The 15,903-nt window shown below is 33.8% G+C and overlaps 1 non-coding gene across 1 annotated transcript; it reads left to right on the forward strand.

Annotated features, from left to right (window-relative positions):
- The first annotated feature begins 11,591 nt into the window (after positions 1-11,591).
- Positions 11,592-11,698, forward strand: LOC126002239 (U6 spliceosomal RNA). Its single transcript, XR_007492998.1, has one exon. It is a non-coding gene; the product is annotated as a U6 spliceosomal RNA (small nuclear RNA).
- Positions 11,699-15,903: the final 4,205 nt, after the last annotated feature.

Here is a 15,903-nt window from a genome sequence, read left to right on the forward strand (position 1 = left end):
GTATCAGAGGCATATGAATGTAAATGATTAATCAAGCATTACAGCAATTCCTTCCATTATGGGAAGAGCATTTTCCAAAATTCATTTTCAGTTTGGATTGGAGTTAAATTTATCTTAAAAGGAACATGATAGAGGAATAAGAAAGGCATGTTTTGCCTAGATTGTTACAAACAAAAATGATGATATAAGGTCTGTGTTTTCCTATTTTTCCCAGGTGACTAATTTGCAATTTGGAGAGATTTCAAACACTGGTATAAAAATTTAAAAAAATATTTAAGCACTTTTTCACAAGTTTCATTTCCTTTCTTGAGTCATTGGCCCTAATCCTCTGGTGCTGAGTTCCAGACTTCATTCTCGATGTTCCTCCACACCACTAAGCACTAAGTCCCAATATATAGGCCAAGTTACCTCATGTTCACTGAGCTTCATTTCCTTGACAAAACAAAGAACTACAGTTTATATATAAATAGGTGCTGCAGTCTGGACTAAGCTTGACTTTTAAATTTTTATGCGAACTATTATGAGAGAAGAAGTTAAATTTTCTATGGCTAACCTAAACATCATTTTATTATTTTTTATAAAGCTTGTCACTAAAAACTTTAATATCTATATAATGACACTTGCAATAAAATAAAATTTTTTTGTTACAACACTTTATAACATAATAGTTAATATGGACTGGAGTGATAGTACAGCAGGTAGAGAATTTTCCTGGAGTGAGGCTGACATAGCTTGATCCTGAGTAATTTCTGAGTGCCAAAAAAACAAAAACAAAAACAAAAAATACCCAAATGAAACAAACCCTTCATAAAACAAACAAATTAAATATAATTAAAATAGGAACCAGAGAGATAGCATGGAGGTAAGGCATTTGCCTTGCATGCATAAGGACTGTGGTTCAAATCCCAGCATCCCATATGGTCCCCAAAGCTAGGAGCAATTTCTGAGCTTAGAGTCAGGAGTGACCCTTGAGCACTGCCGGGTATGACCCCCCAAAAAATTTAAAATATGTTAAAATGCCTGTGTTTTACATAATAGCTAAATTAATGATAAATATATGTAAGCTGGTATTTTTCAGCAAAGTTAGATCTTTTTCAAATTAGGACTGCAAATAACTTTTTATTTTTTAGAAAAACAGCTCCCTTCACTTGTGCAACATCCCACACCAATGACCCCCACTATCCTCCTCCCCAACACCTGCATGTATTTGAGACAGGTATCGTACTTCTCTCACTCAATACCACTGTTACAATAGCTTTTAGTGTAGTTATTTCTCTAACTGCACTCACAACCCTTTGTGGTAAACTTTATATCATGAGTTGGTTCTTTCAGCCCCCATTTCCATTGCCTCTGGGTATTATTAAAATAATATATTTTATTTTATTTAAAACCCATAAATGAGTAAGACTGTTCCATGTCTATCTCTCTCCCTCTGACTTATTTAACTCAGTATAGTAGTTTCCATGTCCATCTATGTATAGAAAAAATTTATGACTATCTTTTCTGAAGGCTGCATATTCCACTGTGTATATATATATATATATATACATATATATATATATATATATATATATATATCACAGTTTCTTTAGCCACTCATTTGTTGCCGAGCATCTGGGTTTTTTCCAGATTCTAGCTGTTTTAAATAGTGCTGCAATGAATATAGGTGTGCAGAAGGCAATTTTGTATTGTGTTTTTATGTTCCTAAGATATTTAGGAGTGGTATAACTGGGTCATATGTTTTTTGAGAAATCCACATATTGTTTTCCATAAAGACTGGACTAGACAGTATTTCAACAAGCAGTGAATACAAATAATACAGTGAATGCCTTTCCTGACGATTTTCTGTTGGTGAGTTAGAGAGTTTAACTGAGTGGGAATGTGGGAGTGTGATGCTTCTTGCGCCATAGTGGTGCTAAGGGGCCACCAAGTCATACCATAGGGATCAAATAGTGTGGAGATGTGGATCAAAGTGAAATTGGGGCCAGGAGTGAACCTCTGAGTTTCACTGGCTGTAACCAGGAAGAAAAGAGACACACACACACAAAGAAATACACACACACACAGACACACACACACACACACAGAAATAATGCTCTTCTAAGTATGTGTATGTATATATGTTTGATAGAGTTCTTGTTTTCAATTTTGGATAAAAACCTGGGAGTGGGATTGTGGGTTATACAATAGTAATGTAATTTTGTGATTCTGTGTTTTTACACTTTGAGAAAACAAGAGTGAACTAGACCAGTTTGCAGCCCTACCAGTGATACACAGATGTTTGTTTTTCCACATCTTCACTAATGCTTGAAGTTTGCAGACTCTTTTGTTTTGTTTTCTGACTTTTCTCCAAACTTGGAGGTTTATTTTTAACAATATACTTATTGCACTTATTAATTAAAATGTCAAAATTATTAATATGAAAATATGATTGCATTCTAATTTTTACTTAACTATAGTCTAATGAGTAACATAACTTAAAATTATTACTTAGAAACTAATTCTTATAAAACATAAATATTTTTTAAATATTTCCAGCTGTATGTGTGTATATATTATTTATACAAATAGTGATTCATGGGGCCGGAGAGATAGCATGGAGGTAAGGCATTTGCCTTTCATGCAGGAAGTCATCGGTTCAAATCCCGGCGTCCCATATGGTCCCCCGTGCCTGCCAGGAGCAATTTCTGAGCGTGGAGCCAGGAATAACCCCTGAGTGCTGCCGGGTGTGACCCCAAAAAAAAAAAAAAAACAAATAGTGATTTATGGGACCTGAGCAGTAATGCAAGCAGTAATGCGTCTGCCTTGCCCTACTAGTCTAGGAAGGACCATGGTTCAATTCCCCATGTCCCATATGGTCCCCCAAGCCAGCAGCGATTTCTGAGTGCATAGCCAGGAATAACCCCTGAGCGTCACTGAGTGTGGCTCCCCCAAACACCCCCAAAAAATGATTAATGTTGATCATATTAAGCAACTCTATAAGTTGTTAATTCTAAGCTGTCAATCTTTAATATTTTGAACTTTTTACTTACATTGATTTATATCATAAATTGATTACATATGTGGCATATACTTGATCTTATATATAGATGAATCATACTACATATTGATAATTGAAATAAAAAATTGACATAGGGGCTGGAGCAGTAGCACAAGTGGTAAGGATTGTCTTGCCAGCGCTAGCCTAGGAGGAACCAAGGTTAAATACCCCGAAATCCCATATCCCCCCTTCCCAAAGGCAGGAGCCATTTCTGAGCACATAGCCAGGAGTGATTCCTGAGCATCACCAGGTGTGGTCAAAAAAAAAAAAAAAGGAAATTGACATAATAGTAAAATAGTTATGATAATAAGGGTAGATTTTATATAATATCTTTTTATATTTTAAATGTTTTAGTTGATATTTGAAGTGTTAAAAGATGTACATGTCCTCTAGATTTTACTCTATTATTAGGTCTAACCAAGCAATAAAATCATGAATGTTAGTTTTTATTTTGATAGAAATTTATTGCTTATATGACCCAATATATTTTGGAAGGCAAGAAGCTAATAGCAATAAGTATATTCATTCTATAAATACTACTTTTTGAAAAAAAAAAGAGAGAGAGAGAGAAAAGTACATTGTCTTAACCTCAGAAGATATGGGATGTAAAATTATACTAAGGAGCACATCTAAATGTGAAATTTCTATAGAATGTACTTTTCCCACTGCTCCAAGATTTTTTTTTGTAATCTTGGTGCCCTAATTATCTAATTAACTGGGATAGACAGTCCAATTATCATTCTAAGCTTCACTGTGGAAGTATAATTATTTTTGTAATCATTAACTTGGCTTAATCACCTTTAACACTGGTTTTGTGGGTTACTCTACTAATTAGTTTTACTAGCTAATTACTGAATATAGAGAAATTTTGATTTTCATTAAGATCTGATAATATCTACTGTCATCTGGGTAGAACTGTGAGAATATTGTGTACATGACACTAGAAAAAGTTCACTGAAGGTCAACTTTAGTTGAACTCAGAAATTTCAGTGCATAATTAATTTATAGGGACATACACAGTTGCACAGCAAGTAGTCCATTGTTATCTTCTAGTAGAGAAATTATGTCTACATGTAAATCTGTCCTCCAAAGACATTAAATAGATTTGAAAGGTCAATTTCAGTATCAGGTTTTAAATATATTTAAGTTTAACTAGAATTAAATCTATTTTTAGGTTAGCATAGATTTTATACTTCTATGCTAGCTTGTTTTTATTTATATGAAGATTCTCTTTCAACTAAATAATTTTATTTTTTTAATTTTCTTGTTTTCTATGTTAAATCAAAAGATATTTTCTTTAATTTTAATATAACTTATAACCTTTTTTCTTTGTAGAATAATTTCTTTGAAAAGTCAGATTCTGTAAGTCATTTATAATGGCCAGTTATAGTCATTACAATTTCTGGAATCAAGTTCAAGAGCTATTACTTAACTTTGGATTATTATTTGAAAGTGATACACTGATTTTTGTCCCCGAAGATGAAACAAAATATTTACATATTTATGAAAAATAAGTAGTCAAATATATCTGAAATTATGCATTTGAATGCCCTGTGGAATATACTCTATAATTTAAATTTATGACTCTAGAAATGTTGCCATCTGTCTTACAAACAGCAAGAGACCAACCTAAAATATCTCTAAAGTGACTCATTTTTATTAAATTTTGTTTGTGTATTAAAGCATGAAATAATTTATGTAAACAGCCCAATCCATTAGGGTATAAAATGTATATTGCCTCTGCTTTGATTAAGTTTATTTTAACCAGAGATATCACAAATTATTTTATAGGGTTTCCCAAAGTTCCCAAACTAGTTTCCTATATAGCTAAAATTTGTTGGCAGGATTGCTTTCCTGGGGAGACCTTGAACTAGATGTGATGGTCTTTTTCATAACTTTTTCATCTGTTGTCCTCTCAGGGTGTTCAGTCTTATCAGAACGTGGCACATGCACACTCATATGCATTTCTGGCCTAACAGCAGGGTGCCTGTCTCTCAAGGGTCATCATACCTTTGAGCTTCTTGGTACAAGATAAAATAGGTATCTTAGTATTGTATATTTGCTCTCAACCCTAATTATGAGAGACTTACCTTCCTGCCTGCTGGCAACTTATGTAACTTAAAGAACAAAAATAATTATTTAAGTAAATAATAGATAAGGTTCACAACAGCAGACAATTGACTAATGAATGAAGCTCCTTTCTTTCTCCTCCTTAGGTTCTATTAATGCTGAGATTTATTTTCTTTCTTTCTTTTTTTTAATTTGTCATACTCAGAAGATATGCTCTTTCTTTGCTATTCAAAGTCAATCACATCTGCACTATGAGAGTGACAGAAAGAAGTTAAGGACAATGTTGTGATGCTCAGGAATCTGTGGTACTGTTTGAATCCCGAGGGGATGAGTATTCATGTCACTTAGTGCTAAGGACACACTAGGGCTAAGACACCAGTGATCAACATGGTAGAGAACTTTGCTGACAATTCTGTCTGCTCATTTGGGTACTTGATTTTCTTTTATGATTTTTCTTATGATTTCTTCTTTTTGATTTCCAATTTTAGGTTTTACTTTATTTTAGTTGGCTTCTAGATCATGGCCAATAGAAATCAAGAATTACACCTTGCTCTGTATTCAGGGATCATACCTGGTGGTACTCAGAGAATCATACTTGGTATAGAGGATCAACTCTGGTAGTGGTGTGCAAGACAAGGACCTTATCTGCTGTACTGTTTCTTTAGCTTTCCCACTTTAAACTTTTTAATTCTCAATAAAGCAGGAGCTCATGAACCCCTAGAATCTCAACCTTCACCTAAATCCCCAAATCTTGCATCACTTAATTTTATTCATTATATATATAGTTAATGCTTTCTATTCTACAGAGGTTCTTTATTTCTTTACAATGCTTTCTATAATCGTAGTATCTTATTGTGAAAATTGTTCCGTTTTGTGATAGATACATTAGCTAAATATTTAAAGTGCAGATTTTGGTTAACTCTAGTAGACTATTTCCCCTAAGTAGATTATTTTTCTTGGGGGGGGCACATCTGGTAATGCTGAGGGGCTAGTACTGGCTATGCCCTCAGAAATCGCTCCTGGCTTGGGGGACCATATAGGACACCAGGGGACCTAACCAAGGTCCCTTCTAGGCTAGCAGGGGCAAGGCAGACCCCTTAATACTTGTGCCACTGCTCTGGCCCCCCTAAACAGATTCTTAAAAATAAATTCCTAAAGTTCATCAGTGATGAGGGAGGACCTCTATTAGAAGAAATTTTTCTCAACATGAGCATTATGGATTGATTTAATAAATCCCAATAATAATAAAAGTGTTGTAAATGCTAATGACGACTACAAGCAGAAACTGGAAACATTTGTCATATTGTCTCAAACTTCTGTTGTATCTTGGCTCTGTGCACAGCTATTATTCCTGGTGAAGCTGGTGAACCATATGGGTTTCCAAGGATAATTTTGTTTTGTTTTGTTTTGGTTTTCATTTTTTGGGTCACACCCGGCAATGCTCAGGGTTACTTCTGGCTTTGCACTCAGAAATCACTCCTGGCAGACACCGGGGACCATATGGGATGCCTGGATTTGAACCACCATCAATCCTGGATTCGAGGCTTGGAAGGCAAACGCCCTACTGCTGTGCTATCTCTCTGGCCCTCAAAGATAAAAGCCAAGTCCCCATCATGTAAGTACATTGCCCCAATTGCTATGCTATTGTTTCCAGACCAAGCTTTTGTTTTTCAAAGACTTCAGTTTGGCTAGAAGAGCTCATGCAAAGGCCCTCTCTCTCTGTGTGGATTTTGGATGAGTTGATAATGTTGTCTCACAGATCAATCTCCTTGCCTGACAGCTATTGGTCCATATTGGGCCAAATACAGTGAAGTGTTGGCAGATTATTCCAACCAGAGTTGGAAGTTCAGTAAAAAGGATCAGAGACTATCCATCAAATACATACTTTTTCCCCCAGAAAAAGGGCCTTTGAATTCCATTGTTCTTGAAAATCACCAAAGCATTTCCTCATGACATTTACTACTTGAATGCTTACAGAGAGCCAAAAGGAAGCCAGGTTTTGTATGTTTAAGCTCAACAGGCTGAAAAGCATGATTTGACTGCAAAAAGCCAGGTTTAAACCTAAAAATAATCAGAAATGATTTCTAGAGCACTGATCTGAGAATGGTACCAGAAAACCACAGGGTGTGATTCAAAAAACCATATAGGTAAGTCTTTCCTTTAATTCCGTATATTTTGTATTCTAACTTCTGATTCAATTTAACAGGCAATGCTTTTATACAATGCCAGTTAACTATGAACTATGTGATATAGATAATTTATATGTCTACGTGATATAGACTTTTATGTCTATGTGTTATAGACAATCAAATTTTAATGGACGGGGGCTGGAGAGATAGCACAGAAGTAAGGCATTTGCCTTAGACGCAAAGGACAGTGGTTCAAATACCAGCATCCTATATGGTCCCCCGAGCCTGCCAGGAGCGATTTCTGAGCATAGAGCCAGGAGTAACCCATGAGCGCTGCCGGGTGTGACCCAAAAACAAAACAAAACAACAACAAAAAAAAAAAACAGAAAAAAATTTAATGGACTAAATTAAGGCAGTATTATAGATGTATGATATCATCTATTTTTCCAGGATATCATTTAGATTATAATCCACAGTATAAATTTGTTTATATACTTTCCTTTAGACCCAGTGGAAAACTCTTTTGAAATTATAATTCTATTTATGATCTTTTCAGTTTGTTTTAAAAAATGCTAGGTTCCTGTTTAATGCAATCTGTATAACAAACTTTATCCAGAAGACAGGTCCATAAAATGCATCTTAGAAGAAAGGTGCATCTCCTAGGAAAATAATGTAACTATTGATAACAGTTGGATAAGAACCAGTAGTGTGGATCTTGTCTGTAACAGCAGGCTTGCTAAAGGCAAGACACTTAACATTTCTAAGTCTTTTTAATTCTCCTTTATCATAGTTTTCTAATGCATGGACATCCTAAGGGATAACTATGATAGCATTTATATTAAATGTTATATATTAAGCAATATACTTAAATTATTTTTCTTCTTTTACCATTTTTTATTAAAGTACTGTGGTTCTCAATATTGTAACTAGACTTTTAATGCATACATTATTCTAACACTACTTCCATTAGCAGAATTTAAACCCAAGAAAATCTATGTTAAAACTTTGTACTACTAAAATTTAATTTCTGATAATTTGAACAGGGTTATTAGATTTTGAGTTTAAATATGTGACCTTAATTTTATAATTTAACCACAGTAGGTATTGAAAAAGGAGGAGTGCAAAGATAAGTATGCATGGGAAGACAATTGATTTAAATTACGGTCTATATATGCAAATTTTGCAAATAAAAATGACAAAAGTTTCTTGTAAACAAATGAACAAGATCACTGCAAATGAAGCAGTCTTACAAGTCAGTAAGACTTTTAGCATGATTTTGATGTGAGAAATTTTAAATATACATATAGGAAATTATATTGTAACTTAAAGATAATAAAGAACAAAGTAATTTGAGGCATCTTTAATAAAAGTAAATGAAACAATCAATTCAGGTCCTCTAATGTAATAGATTCCATTCAAATTAAGTAATTCCTAGTAGTTTAAATCGTTAGAGCATTCCCCCCATCTTTTCTCGAGATTTGCACATTTTTTTCATTTGGACTAAATTAAAACATCCATCTAAACTTCATTTCCTCTTAGTGTTAATTAATATTGCTTTGTGCTCTCTGGACTATTTTCTGGCTCAAAAGATTCTCATAATCTTTTATTGATCCTATATACTCTGCAGCCTTTCCTAATAAGCTTTCTACTTCATAAATAGAAGAATGCATTTATAGCACGCATTATGAGTCATTTATGCCTGAAAACTCTAAGAAAATCTTTTAAGACAAATAAGTTTGTGGATATAATTTAGGAACTATTGCAAAATTTTTATATTTATATTTATATTTTATATTTATATATTTATATTTTTTTCTCTTAATATAGTATCTAGCTATACCATAACTCCTGAAAAATGCAAGGTATTAAAAATTCTAAGGTCCACTTACTATGTTTAATGATAATTAATGAGGATAGTACTAGGTAATTTGAATTATTGAGCAGAATTCTCATCTGATTATTCAGTATATTAGCAGTTGAGAAACATAATAGGATAAAGTAATCACCATAGTAGTAGAAAGCAATCAATGATATGCAAAACTCAGGGCCTAAGGTGTAACTCAAAAGATAGAGACTATTGTTGAATATAGGTGTCCTGGGTTATATCTTTGGCACTGCAAGTCTCCTTATTTCTAGCCCCACCAGAACTGGCCATCACTATATTAGAAAGAGGAAATAAATATGATAACCATTTTAATGCAGTAGATTATTATCTTCATATCCCAACTGGGACATCATGGTATACAACAGTATTAATATTATTATAGATATACAATACTATGATACCTAGAATACTCCCACTAGAATACTCATATCCCTCCATTGCTGCCCACAAACACTTAAAACTTTGAAAATAAATTATTAAATCTTACTACCTGTGTTTTATAATGACAATTTTATGTATAAACCAAGATCATGTTTTTATTTTATTGAGAATGAAAACAAAGCGATACGCTGTATGTAGGAAGATGAAACTGGGAACTGGCTGAAGTACAGCTAAAGGAAACTGTGTTAATATAATTCCCATTCTAGAGAATAGTATAGCACACATATTTTCACAATAAATATATTATTAATCCTAATCCTTATATATCCTAGGAGGATTTCTGAGTTCTCAGTCTTTTTTTTTTTTTTTTTTTTTGGTTTTTGGGCCACACCCGTTTGACGCTCAGGGGTTACTCCTGGCTATGTGCTCAGAAATCGCCCCTGGCTTGGAGGGACCATATGGGACGCCGGGGGATCGAACCGAGGTCCTTCCTTGGCTAGCGCTTGCAAGGCAGACACCTTACCTCCAGCACCACCTACCCGGCCCCCTGAGTTCTCAGTCTTAAAAAGGAAATATAATCATTTAATTTTTTTATACAAGTCAGCTAGAAATAATAAAAATAAAAGACATTATTAAAATAATACACAGAAATAAGAGAGATGAAGGCTGGCTGGAAGGACAAGTCTAAGATATGAAGCTTACCACAAAGAGTGCAGTTAGATAAATAACTACATTGAGAACTATCATGATAATAGTAGTGAGAGAAATAGAATGCCTGTCTTGAATGCAGGCTGGTGGTGGGGAAGAAGGGAGATGAAGAGCATTGGTAGTGGGAACATTGCACTGGTGAAGGGTGGGTGGGGGTGTTCTCTTTTTTTATATAATTGAAACCCAACTACAAATATGCTTGTAATCATGGTGCTTAAATAGATATTTATTTAAAAAATCTTGCAAATACAAAAAAAAAGAAAGAAGTATACTCAAATGCAATAAAAAGTTCTTTATAAAATGGATAGCTAGAGATATTTATGAACAAAAGCCTCTGTCCAAGAACCCTTAATCAAACTGAGAAAGCATTGCCTTTCATGCTATCTAACACAAGATATGAAATATCTTTTATGTCAAGCCTTATGATGAAAGTTAATGATAAGTGTAATAGTAACCTAGAACTAGGAAAATTTTTATTTATTTTTTATTTTTTGACTTTTTGAGGTCACACCTGGTGACAATCAGGGTTATTTCTGGTTCTGTGCTCAGAAATCTCTCCTGGTTTGGGGTACCAGATGGGATGCCAGTGATGGAATCAGAGTCTGTCCTAGGTTACCTCTTGTGCCACCATTTCGGCCCCATAGAATCACGAATTTTTTTTTTATAATGTGAGCTCTATACCATGTCATGTGTGTAAATAAATGATGTAGCTATGTAGTAGAAATTCACTTACCAAGAAAAAATAATTATTTAATCAGAGTCTTAGAATGGAAAGCTATGAACTTTTCTAAGTATCATCAAAATGCAAGAGTTTTTGAAGGAGGATCCCAAGGCAGTCTTCTTGGGCCCATGAATTGGTCCCAGTCTAATAAGCCAACCTACACAAGAGAAACGGCCTAATTTTGGTTTTCCATGTTACCAGAAGAACAGTCCTCTGGTGCTGGAGATTGAATTTAGGTCGCAGCACAAGCACCTTTCACCACTAAGATATTTCTGAAGCCATTATGTAAGACTGAATAATATGTATATATGCATATATAATAATTGCATTATATATTATCTCTGAATAATATATGTTATATATTGAATCCATCTCTATTGTGATAAATGAATTATCTTATAACATAGTTTGCTCTAGAAATAACAAGGATTATTTGGGAATAATTTACATAATTTTTAAATTTAAGTTTTCATTTTAAGAAGCACACTGTGTTATTGGTGTTGATATCACAGATTTTCATGATAATAAAATTTAAGAAATATAGAAAATGTCTTACTGTGTCTTGGCTCTTTACCTGCCTAATAACAACAACCACTATTTTTTTATTTTAATTTATAAAATAAAAATATATATAGCACTTAAGAAAGACCAATTCTAGTGCTTGCTTTGGCAGCACATATATTAAAATTGGAATAATACAGAGAAGATTAGCATCACTCCAGCTCAAGAATGACATGAAAATTTGTAAAGCGTTCCATGTTTTAAAAAAATAAAAGAAAAAAAGGAAAAAGAAAGACCAATTCTTAATATTACTGAATTTAGATACGTGGTATATGAAGAAGCAACAAAGTGAAAAAAAATCAATAGGGAAATAACTAATCTAATTTTAGTGTTTATTTGATTTAATTTTATTCTTTCATTTTTGGGTTACAACTAGTATCATTCAGGAGTTAATCCTGGCTCTGTGTTCAGAAATCTCTCCTGGCAAGCTCAGGGGTCTATTTGGGATGCCAGGAATCAAATCCTGGTTGGTCACATGCAAGGCAAACACCCTATCAGTCTGACCACTTAGTGATCATTTTAGAATTACATAAAAGCAAAGCTCATGGCAAGAAAGCGTGAAGAGATATGGAGACTAACTTAATGTAAAATTCAAATTATAATACAGTAGGGAAGGTGCTTGATTTGCATATGGCTGTGCCTAGTCTGATTCTCAACATTGCGTATGGTCACTTAAGTAATGCTAAGTATCAGACCTGAGCCTAAACACAAGAATGGCTTGATCACTTCTATCTATGGTAAAAAATAAAACATTAACAATAAACAGATAGGTCTATAAGACAAAAATAATAATTATTATATAGCACTAGAAGGTGGTAAGAAGACATGTAGCAAATTCTCTCCCAAATCCCTCAGCAAAATCACATTTGCTAAACATTATTTTTTCTTGTTGGACCACTTTCTTTTCTTTTATTCTGTGTAAAAATGTATTTAAGCACCATGATTACAAGCATTATTGTTATTTGGTTTCAGTCATAAACAGAACACCCCCCTTCACCAGTGCAACATTCTCACCACAAATGCCCCACTCTTCCTTTCAAACCCCTGCCTGTATTCGAGACAGGCATTCTATTCTCACTCATTAAGATTGTCATGATAGGGGCTGGAGAGATAGCATGGAGGTAAGGCGTTTGCCTTTCATGCAAGAGGTCATCGGTTCGAATCCCAGCGTCCCATATGGTCCCCCGTGCCTGCTAGGAGCAATTTCTGAGCATGGAGCCAGGAGTAACCCCTGAGCACTGCCGGGTGTGACCCAAAAACCACAAAAAAAAAAAAAAAAAAAAAAAAAAAGATTGTCATGATAGTTGTTAGTGAAGTTATTTCCCTAACTGAACTCACTACTCTTCGTGATGAGCTTCATATACGAGTCAGTACTTCTGCCCTTCATTTCTATTGACTCTGGGCATTATTACAATGATGCCCTTAATTTTTCTTAAAACCCATAGATGAGTGGGATTATTCTGTGTCTATCTCTCTCCCTCTGACATTTTTTACTCAGCATAATAGATTCCATGCACATCCACGTATAAAAAAAATTCATGAGTTCATCTCTCCTGACAGCTGCATAATATTCCATTGTGTCTATGTATATGTGTACCACAGTTTATTTAACCATTTATCTGTAGAGGGCCATCTTGGTTGTTTCCAGAGTCTGGCTATTGTAAATAGAGCTGCAGTGAATATGGGTGTAAGGAAGAGATTTTTGAATTGTATTTTTGTGTTCCTAGGGTTGATCCCTTAGGAGTGGCATAGCTGGATCATATAGGAGCTCAATTTCCAGTTTTTTGAGAATCTCCATATTGCTTTCCATAAGGGCTGTACTAGACAGGATTCACCAGCAGTGAATGAGAGTTCCTTTCTCCCCATATCCTCGCCAGCACTGATCGTTCCTGTTCTTTGTGATATGTACCAGTCTCTATTATATTTGCCAAGCCTTTAAAATAAAAATTCTAGCAAAATTCTAGCTTTTAATCCATTCAGTGCCACTTAGTTACATAATCACAGGACTATTGATCTAACAGTTTATCAATCAATCTATCTATCTATCCCATCTTCCTATAACAGTTGCATTACAAATATATGATTTTCTTTATGACTGAAATGTCATAAAATAATAATCCTTATTGGGACAGTGCTACATTTTGTTTTTCATCTTGCAAGCTCTCTCTTAGATATCCTTTTTTTTTTTTTTTTTTTGGTTTTTGGGCCACACCCTGTGACGCTCAGGGGTTACTCCTGGCTATGCGCTCAGAAGTTGCTCCTGGCTTCTTGGGGGACCATATGGGACGCCGGGGGATCGAACCGCGGTCCGTCCTAGGCTAGCGCAGGCAAGGCAGGCACCTTTACCTCCAGCACCACCGCCCGGCCCCCTCTCTTAGATATCCTTAAATTTTGCAATTGTTTCTCATCTTCACTTTGGCTGGTCTATAAAATTTGTTATAATTTTTATTTCAAAGTTAAAATTTTTTATCTCTTTTATTAGATTCATTACTTAGTCTTAGACTATTAATTATATTATATTATATGGTTGATTGATTTATTATTAATTTATTAACCTATTATTACCCAAAATTGTATTCTTTTGGTAGGGTGAGGGAAAATTATTTTTAGTCTCAACCAAGGTATTCCATACATTGAGCCACAGTTGTTTTTTGTTACAAGACCTGGTATGTCATATAATATAATTAGCTGAAGGTTAGCTTTTGAAAATTACACATTTTGGGGGAGATGGGTTACATGCATAGCAGTGCTCAGGGATTGATCCTCACCCTGGATTCAGGGATTACTCATGAAAGTTCTCAGAGAACCATATGAGGTGGCAAATATTAAGTCCTATCTGCTACAAGGCAAGTGCCTTATCTACTATACCCTCATTCCAGCCTGTAGATATACTTGTGTGTACTAAAATCTTTACCATAGTATTCTTTCCTACAATAACTTTTCAATATAGTAAAGCTAAGTATTTTGAATATTTCATTTTCTGATAATTATGAATATATTATGAAAATTATTCTATCTTCTAGAGTTTTCTCTATAAAATAAAGTATAAGTTTGGTAGTCTGTCAAAATTATTCTTAGTTTCATATTAGATGCCTGATTACTAATCATTTATATAACTAATTTATTCATACTGGAATATACATTCACAAGGATACAGATACACATATTCATGATTCCAATCTTAGTAGATTTTAAATAAGCAACATAGCACATATAAAAATAATAAAATAATAATAATGTTTGGGTTATTTGTGGAATTAGATGTTATATTCATATATAAATATTTTATCTATGATGCAATAATCTATAATAATAGTCATATATTTATATATATAGTTTGCTTAGATTATATTTAATAAAATAAAGTCATGATTTTCCTGGGAAAATTTCTAGACAACTTCATTTTGCTCAATGGAGCATTTCTTGAATGAAATTTGTAAGTTATTGTTGACAGTATCAATAGGATAAAGTAGTGGTTTTATTATAATAGAAAAATAGAAAACCTAGAAAATATGTGATTACTTGCTAAAAATTGTTTAAACTGTATGTAGCATACATATTTCCAGTATTGTTAAATATTTTCAAATATCCCAAGTTAGAGATAGAAAGAAATAACAGAAATGTACTATTGTTTAAAATTAATAAAAATCACAAATGATCAAACGGGTATCTTTTCATAGAATACTACTAGTTCAAATAATATCTTACTATTTAGTTGTAAAAAGTATGCAAACAAAAATGTTTAGTTTAATAACACAGTAAAATTTTCTATTTCTGGCATAATAAGCATTAATTGCAAATAAGTCACTCTGGGATGCTCATGAGAATATTAAATTGAATATTGTAGCATTCCTCATTTAAGCTACCTAAATTCAATTTTTCTTTAAATATACAGTTTGTCTATTAGTCTGTTCTCTATCAGTTTAAGTTGGTCAGAAATTTATGTTCCACCAAAAGCAGAAATTCTGTGTACTCAGCACAGTTCTGTTCCACAGTCAACCAGAATGATCATAGAGTCAATAATTAAAAATAAAAAAAAAATTCTGCCCATATATTTATGACTTTTATAATGATGCAAACTAGTCAATGTCAGAACACTGTCACATTGATCATGCAAAAAAAAAAAAAAACTAACCCCATCAAAAAATGGGGAGAAGAAATGAACAGACACTTTGAAAAAGAAGAAAGGCAAATGGCCAAAAGGCACATGAAAAGATGCTCAACATCACTAATCATCAGGGAGATGCAAATCAAAACTACTATGAGGTACCACCTCACGCCACTGAGATTGGCACACATCACAAAACAGGAAAACAAGCAGTGCTGGCAGGGATGTGGAGAGAAAGGAACTCTTTTTCACTGCTGGTGGGAATGCCATCTAGTACAACATTTATGGAAAGCCATATGG

This window comes from Suncus etruscus, chromosome 2 (assembly GCF_024139225.1).
Source record: "Suncus etruscus isolate mSunEtr1 chromosome 2, mSunEtr1.pri.cur, whole genome shotgun sequence".
In the NCBI taxonomy this organism is placed as follows: Eukaryota; Metazoa; Chordata; class Mammalia; order Eulipotyphla; family Soricidae; genus Suncus; species Suncus etruscus.